The 9,029-nt window shown below is 43.7% G+C and overlaps 1 protein-coding gene across 1 annotated transcript in view; it reads left to right on the forward strand.

Annotated features, from left to right (window-relative positions):
- The window catches only part of LOC133355645 (guanine nucleotide-binding protein G(i) subunit alpha-1), a 71,570-nt gene extending 63,393 nt beyond the window's left edge, over positions 1-8,177 (forward strand). Inside the window, exon 9 of the mRNA XM_061573012.1 lies at positions 1,131-8,177. The gene's annotated coding sequence lies outside the window, so the exon portion shown is untranslated. The remainder of the gene's footprint in view (positions 1-1,130) is intronic.
- The last annotated feature ends 852 nt before the right edge of the window (positions 8,178-9,029 follow it).

A 9,029-nucleotide genomic window follows, 5' to 3' on the forward strand; every position in this document is an offset into this window, starting at 1 on the left:
CCTTTCCTTAGCATAAATATTAATGGAGGCAATTTAAGCGGCGTGGCAAAAGGTCTTGTTATTCATTTGCAATGGAAAAAGATAATTAGCAGTTAATTCTGAAAATTACATATTTATTTCCGATGTACACATTTGTGAGCTAATCAAAATATTTGCATACTTATATAGTCATTTATTTTTTACAATTATTTTAACGATTGGCCCAAGGAGGTTTTCATTATTGGCTATTTTAATTATTGAAAGACGGTTGATTTCAGATGAGGCGATAAAGAATTAATGCAAAAATGTCACGGCAGCCATCGATTTTAACTTATCAGAAATAACATCGGGCAGTAATGAGAAACATGTTTTTAAAAGGATAGTCCAGGATGGTGACGAGAGACAATAGGTATCGTAGCACAGTAATTCAGGGCCTTTTAATGTGCTCGTTTCACAATAGACGTCATCCATGTGCATTCACAGCAAATCTGAAGGCACCTCATCTGGATAAAAGCGAGGAGAGAACAAGAATGCACAAGCACCGATCCTCTAACGCCTTGTAATGTGCTTGTTCTCAGAAGCGCGGTATTAATCGGCGATAACAACGTCGGCTTCGAATCACAAAACCACGTGACGTCGCATGGCGCACGGACGCACGACGTGGCGAGATGACATCACAAAGGCTTGCAAATGAGGCTGCTGATTTGACCGAACATTTGATTAATGTTTCACAATGTGGCGAACGTATTGGAATGAGGTCACTTACACGTGTGATCCAACAGACGAACTTAAGACGTGATCGTAATCTATGAATCGACGCTTTGTTTGAGCACACTTCCATTTGCCGTGAGATTCGTATTGCTAGCAGCCGGTCTAAACAACAAGCGAAGTTCGATTCCCGGGCAAGGCTAACGTCAATGGTGAGCGATGTCTGAACCGATTCTGGGGACCCCCTTTCCAGCCTGCACTGACCAACACAGCTTGATGACGCTTTCATCCAGCAGTGGAATGACAAAGGGCTGTAAAAAATAAAATACAAAATGTCGTCAAAGGACTGATTCGTTACCGATCGAACGCTGTCGTGTAATGTTTGCCAAAAGACCCTCGCTCGCCTACGCATTAAAAAAATCCCCATTTCCTTGTATTTACAGATTTGAATCTCTCCCCCACTCCCCCAAATAAAAAAAACTCTGGTGCATTGCTCTGGAGGAAGAAAGGATTCCGAAGAACGCTACCAAACACTCGTTCCTACTCTTCGCGTCGTTTCCCCAGCCTTCGTCGCTGCTTTTGTGAAGTGCGCGTTGCTGCAAGGAGTTTCTGCCCCCCGCCCGATCAGTGGCGATCGTTCTCATTGCTCGCTTGTGTAATGCAATGCTTTATGGGCGGCGTTCGGATGGAGTCTGTCTTCCCCCACCCCCTCTCCCCCAGCACCCCCCCCCCCCCCACACAAAGGCAACAGAAGCACGATTGTAGTCGGTTCGTGTTCAAAGCGGGCCCAGCACAAGTACTTGCAGTAGGAAAGAAGAAAAGACAAAACGAAACGTGGGCGCAGGCGGCAAAGCTTTTGCCCGTGGCGTGACGTCACCGCGTTCGGGGGGGGCAGGGGGGGGGTGTACACAGCAGTGACGTGCGGTGAGGTCAATGGCTGGGGATGCACTGGCTAGTGTCAGAGCCAGATTCACACACTGAGGGGCGTGTCCTCACTGAGGGGGGCGTGTTAAACACGTCTTTCTCAGTGAGGCAGATGTGATAGCTGCCTCCCCTGGTGCTTTTTCATTGCAGTTTCATGACGAGACCAGCGAGCCTAAATATCTTTATACACATACGTGAAATAAGTTACCTGGAGTATGGAAGGCGAGGACATGAAACGAAGGGGTCTACAAACATTACATTGGTGACATACTGAGATAGTAACAGGCACGCGCTTATCGCCCACGCTCCATCCAGTTACTGAGGGGTTGCGCAATCAGAGGGGAGGCTGAGCCCGTCGCTGCCTCACCTCTCGTCTCTTCTTGTATTTGCAGCGGAGCTCCGCAAACTTGGCGATTTTGACTATAAAAATGATTGGAATCGTACATAAATGACATTTATAACACAGATCAGCGGAAAAATCTTAATATTTATTTTATTTGATTCTCTTTTTTTTTTCGTAACAGCTATTCTCATTGGAGTATGACAGGCGAGGCTCTGCCTCCCCTGCCTCCCCTAACCGCACGTCCCCGGAGTGCACTCTGCTGAAGGGGCCGCGCGTTCGTCCTTCGCGTCGCACACAAAGAGAAGCACAACGGGCGCTGCGCGGACGTGGCGCTGTTTCTGTCACACACAACCCCGCGGGACGTCGTCGAATCCGTAGCGCGATCCTTCCGCGTGTGTCCGCTCGCGTCGCCCTCTCAAAGCGCCGGGTCTCTGCCGGAGCGGTTGTGACAGTGTTATGCAAAAAAAACCAAATCGCGTCGTTCATTTTTTTTTTTCTTTGTGAACCAGGCGGGTTTTCTTTTTTCCTCCGTGTAGAAAACCCGAAGAGTGTTGCCATGGCTTTTAGCTATCGCTTTGTTTTACGAGGAGCAAAAAAAATAATCACAGTATTGCCATCTTCAACAAATGGTTGTTTCCGTATTCTTGGTACAATGTGGTTGTTATACTACTGCTACTTGTGATATGATGTATCTACAGTGAAGCAGTTGGCACCATCAGTCACCTCTGTTTCTGGAATGTAAGAAAAAATCTCTTTTTAGCCACAGGAAACATTATTATGACGTTATCATGTGGCTTGATAGAATTGACTGGATAAATGCATACATGTTTTTAGTGTTAGCGTACCTAGCTTAGTGACAGTGTAAATATGGTGAAATTCTACTGTGTAGGTTTTCGCGCTTGTGCTGTAGAGCTCTCCGATGTGTATTGTGTTTGCATCGTGCCGTGTCCAGCACGGTGTCCGACGTGCTGGGAGCAGAACGTTTATCAAGAAGCGGCAATTCCTGATACCATATCGGAGAGCTCGGAGTGAAATTGGCAACACCCTTTTTAAATAGTGACACGATGTCCTGCTATCCACCCCCCCTCCCCCCAAAAAAGAGTATAACTTCAAGTGTGTGCAGTGTGGACATGTAAATTGAGACATTCCTCTGAGCATGTGCATTTTGTCACGTTGTCTTTTGTAAGATTATTGCGAGCAAACGACTTTGCATTTTCACGATGTGTGCGGGGCGCTCGGCATCATCAGCATCGCAATGGGCGTGGCTTGTTGGGGGGTTTCCTGCCTTCGGAAGGCCGCCATTTTTAAAAGACCCGAAGTTAGCGACCACAAAAAAGTAAGTCAATTACAATCTGAAGTCGATCGAGCGACTAATCGTCCCAGCTATGAATGGATATTTTCCAACACTAATAATTGGGGTACAATGTACTACCTTCTTAACATGCGGTACAATGCAATTTGACGGTAATATGAACCTGCCCATTACATACCCCGTAGAGGTCTAGGCTGCATAAAACGTATGTAGCACATGCTTGTCAGTGTGTTTTGACTGTATCACGTGGGTGTTTGGATTTCCGGTTTATGAACGCTCGGTTTTCCGACATTTCGCGCGGACGCAATTGCCAAACTGTGGACACTTTTCGATGATCGAAATCGAATTTCTGCGTTCACGAAATTTCACTCTGGCCACTCGCCACGAGATCATCAAGGGAGAGTCACCCCGGAGTCTTCGCGTCATCCATCCGCGACAGCGTCACGGTGTCCCTGCAGCAGTGCAACGGTGACGCCACCGCATCTCGCCTTGCCCGTCATTCCAACGTGCAGATCTTTTGGCGAAAGGTCCCTTTAGAGGTTAATTATTTTAAATTATTCATTAATTTGAATTATTTATGTGTTCATTATTGTAAAAAAAAATATTGTGAAAAGTGATGTAGGTGTATTATACATTTAGGTTAGGAGTAGAGGTGGGACGACTGTCTGAAACACACCCCTAATTCTTAGTATTAAATTAATGGGTGAAGCCATTCCGATTTCGAATGTTTCGTTTTACCCGTGTTTTTTTGACGAACGCATCCCTTTCGTAATTTGAGGGATACCTGATTTTGGAAATTGATAAATGGTTAAACGAGCTCGTAGCCAATTCTATGCTCTTAAGCATACTAAAACACCGTTCTTTTTTGCCCCACAATTGGGCAACCAGGCCTCTCTGTTATTTGAGCAGCATAATGCTGATACTCACTGAATAATAATGCCAATAGTGATACACACTCCCAGTCCATCCACTGCTGCATACCATCGCATGTGCTGTTGACCATGTGGGTGGGTTGACTATACTTCATCAAGCTGGTCCTCTGCGGGTTGGCGGAAGGGGGGTGAAGGAATGGCGTGGGAGTGCCGGATTAGTTCAGATAGAACTCGCCGTTGATATTAACCATGGCCGAGAGTCAAACTCATCTCACTGGGTTCAAAGGACAACCGGCATACTCATCACCTCCGATTAGCACGGTTGACTACGCACAGTGCGAAAGAAGTTCATCATACATCACTACATCACTGCATTACCGCTCCATCTGTAGCTGCTGAATACATTGGAGTAATTAGCACGGTCACATGAAGTGAGTTTTTTTCTCACCCATACGTGGGCATTTATACCAAGTAATTCTATACTCTCTGCTTCTTTCGGTAAAGTCACGTAGATAGAAAAAATAACATTAAAAAACACATTACGATTTAAAGCTTTCGTGACTGCAGGGATTCATCCTCTTGGTTCTTTCGGTAAAGTCACGTCTAAGGGAAATAATAAAATAATAAAAATAAAACATAATAAAATTATTCTCACGACATTTCGGCCACAACGCAAGCAGCCGTCCTCAGGTGAAGAACAGGTCTGTCGGGAAGACAGAGTCTGAATGACTTTACCGAAAGAACCAAGAAGATAAAAAAACACGTTTCGGTCGCAACACAAGCGTCCGTCTTCAGGTGAGAAAATTATCTGTAGGAGTGAACTTATGCAGCCACCACTCGACAAAACTCCTCCCCCTCCCCCCCGTGCCTATATGAAGCCACAACAGCAGATAATGTTCTCACCTGAAGACGGACGCTTGTGTTGCGACCGAAACGTCGTGTTCTCTTCTGTTATTTTTTCTACCCACGTGACTTTACCGAAAGAACCAGAGAGTATTGATTCCTGCAGTCACGAAAGCTTCAAGTCAAGACCAAGTAATTCTGTCCAATATGTAATGACAAATATGCCTTGGTTCTAAATGACATTAGATGAGGACGATAATGATTATGGTGACGATTGGTTTGTTATAGTTTAAATGGTCATTAATACTCCAGTTCTATGAATAATCTTGTATATTTGTTACGCGTGTTTTCTTAAACTGTACTGTATTAATATGTTGGTGGTTGATGCTGCATATAATGTTGTGATGTACAAAAATATAGTTTCGGCTAAAAGGCTCATCTTTCTTGTTGGTTATGATCCGTGCTTAATATATATACACGAAAGGTGTCGAATTACTTTTAAGACTTGAGGAATATTTTACGACGAGAATTGGAATGAAAAAACAATTACACTATACTCTTTGGTTCTTTCGGTAAAGTCACGTAGAGTATGAATTCCTGCAGTCACGAAAGCTTCAAATCAAGATCAAATGACACTATGTGACGCGTCGCTTTGAAAGGATCGTGGAAGCATTGCACCAGAGCAGGTTGACACGAAACGTCCTGGTGCAATGCTGTGCTCTCTCCACATCGCGTAAAATGTTACACGTCCTGCGGTGCTGCATATGTTACGTGTTTGAGTTTTAGTTGGCGTGTTCACAAATGCAAGGGAGCACAATCGATTGTTTTAGAGATTTAATAGATTCTTCTTAATTTAATTGGTGGCGGGCAGAGATCTGTCCAACGCCTTGTCAAGGAGGACAAAGCATACACGTTTATTGAAACATGATAACCCACAAATAATACCGTTTCATTGTTACGGTTGTGCTGTACAGCTTGAGTGACGCGTTTTCAGGTCGTACCACGTGTTTGTTTGGCATGATGCCTGACGTGCTGGGCTGCGAGCTTCTTCGGGAAGTGAGCGTTGTTCTTCTTCAGTATCTGAAGCTCACAGCACGTGCCACGAAACGTCAGACATCATGCCGAACAACATAAAACACATCTGACGGGTTCTGGAAGAACCTCACTTGAGTCTCGAAACTCGATCAAGAGGGCCCTGCTTGGATTGTCTGGCCACGAGTTTAACATTTTTTTTGCATGGGGAGAAAATTGGGAGTGATTAAAAAAAATTACATTTATAAGAGAATAGCACTCAAATTCCTTATTGACAGGACTGCAACCGACTCACTGGACTCACCCCTAAATGTTCCTCGCTGCTAATTAAATACGCCTCAAGTTAATTAATTACAAACATGCTTCTGCCTCAAGGCGGTTGATGGTCTTGTTTCCATTTAGTCGTTTTTTTCTTCAATTAAAAATAACCATGCTGTCGGTAAAAATGCCACGAGGATGAAGAATAGAACTTGAATCTCACAAAGCAGTATGCTCCGTGCGTGTCGGACAACAGCTGCCGACAAGATTTTGACACGAGACTTTTCCCAAAATTATTTTCAGGCGGCCTTTTTTTTTGTATCACTTGTGCACGTAGGTTAGATGTCACACGACAGTCAAACCACCATTCTTTCATTCTCAAGAGCTGGAATTCGGAAGAAATAAAGTGTAGAAACTCAACGTTATTCGGTTGGGTGTTTATTTTGTTGTTGTGCAGTCACTGACGACCGGTGTTTCGACCATTAACTCGCTGCACTTGAGAATACCTTTTTTTTTTTTACAAAATCGCTGACGACCGAGACGTGGATTTTTTGACGGTGCCGACTCGGTTGCATTTTGGGAGACGAAAAGCCCAAAGTGGCATTGGAACCTGCGGTGGCTATCGAATCGCCAACCTGTGGAGCACATCTGTTCGGCAATGCCCCATTGAGTCGTGACCGGCGACCATGAAGACGCTGACGCAGCTAAGGAGCGGTCGAGTTGTGACTTCCGAAGGAAGCTAAACTTCAGCAGTACCCTTGTTTGTTCACGTGACTTAATACGAGTTCATTATGTCACAACCCATTTACGGTCTCACGGTTAAATCGCATTATTAGCTGTTATTGGCCACGACGAAATTGGAACTGCCGCAGAGGTGCAACCTTAGACGGTACCTACAAGTAAGACGTTAAACTGGACATCTGCGAACAACAGGGCTTTATAGCTCATCGGATTACTCCAGATATAAATACATATTCAGATTGTGATGTATTCGTTGGCAGCGTCTCAAGACATTCCCAATGTCGCTCCCGTCGCCCTCGTCTAGATCACCAGCCTCGACATCAACACAGAACGCTGCCAACAGATGCCTGGTGGTCAGCATTGAGGTCTACTGACCGACATGAACCCCGAGTTGTATTAATAATGCATTCTGAAAATACCGATGTCAATGTATTCCAGAATAGGATGTGCTTAAGATTGTATTGGGAAGCATGTACATAAATATATATTTTTAAATTGTATTTTCCCTAATTTCGTGATGACATTGAGCAGGTAATTACTCAAGTATTTCACAAAGCGTTGGCTAGTAATTATTTAAACATGTTTTACCCCTAAATAATATAAAAATGTTTCGTTAGTATTTTAATTGTACTCATAAAAAATATTTCAGTTCTGAAAGTGACATTTTCTACGGCTTAAAAAGACGCTGCAAGTTGATATGCAGCAGATTATTTGAGTCTCTCCTCATCTCACATTGTCTAGACATTATTTGCCACTAAATGTGTTTTTTTAGCGTTATGTAGAAAATGTATCTTTTGTGCCTTAATTTTATCGGGATCTCTACGCTAATAAACGTTACGATGGGGGTTTCTTGTCATTTATGGATCTGATTAATCATGGAACACAAGACTTGTGTATTTGTGAAATATTTTAAAGCCGAAAGTAATTTCATTCGAAAGGAAGTGCAGTTTGCTGTTAATGGGTATCGTAACACTAATGCGTGACGTTAGCAATGTACTCAACATTTCAGTATACAATTCTATCTTTTTTTAGTTTGAATGCTTGTTTACAGAATTATATTTGTTTTCTTTAGTTATTACTGAGTCTGTAAGGCATTGAACAAACTTGTTTTATTTGCTGTGTTGCTACTGTAGCCGTTAATTCAGTAAAGTCTTTAAACATGAAATGTCTACGCATGTTTCCTACACGTGCGAGGATCTAACCTGGTTCATATTTTACTTCCACAAGAATTATTAGCGGCGTGGTGGCGCAGTGGGTTAGCACCGCACTATGAACGCAGCCACTTGGGTTCAATCCCTGGCCACGGTTAAGAATCAGCGGCAGAGTTGTGTGGGAAACCGATCCTGGGCCCCCTATTTCGCCAACCCGCACTGAACAGCACGTTGAGGTATGGTCAAACATCCAGCACGCTACCAACCAGACGCACATTGGCAAAGCGGTTCAAACAATGTTATTATTGGTATTAAAAAAAAACAGCACTTTATTTTTTAAAGTAAAACTGTTAAGCTTAAACCTTTCTGCTCAAATACATTTCCCCGTAAGATTTTTTCGGTGCAAGAAACACGTGACCAATTCACTCGCAAAAAATCTAAACAATTCCACGTGACATTTTACCACAAGGTACATTATGTGAAAAAGGAAGTCATTTCTTTTTTCAGGGTCAAAGAGATTGCCAAGCAATTGGTTCTTGAGCATGCGGTAGCTGGAGAAATGCTCACCTTCCAATCAATCTTCTATCTGATTGTTCCTGAGCCAAAGCTGCCCCTTTTTTTATTTTATCTGCCACGATTTTCTGGGGATAATTGAGCGGCTCACAGGACCGGCGTTCTTTTCGGGGTGTCTCATTTCTCCAGATGGAACGGTGATATTCCCCCCGATCGATGCACGCCTCTACATCAAGGAAACAGTCGAGTGGACGGTGGTGCTTCCTTGCATCATGCGCATAAAAAAATTATCTGGCTTGCTTTAACCTTTAACGCGTGAACCTGGTCAACAAATGTAAATTCCTTGGTGACGG

The sequence above is a fragment of the Lethenteron reissneri genome, chromosome 51, assembly GCF_015708825.2.
Source record: "Lethenteron reissneri isolate LAM-NWPU_2019-01 chromosome 51, ASM1570882v1, whole genome shotgun sequence".
Classification (NCBI taxonomy): domain Eukaryota; kingdom Metazoa; phylum Chordata; class Hyperoartia; order Petromyzontiformes; family Petromyzontidae; genus Lethenteron; species Lethenteron reissneri.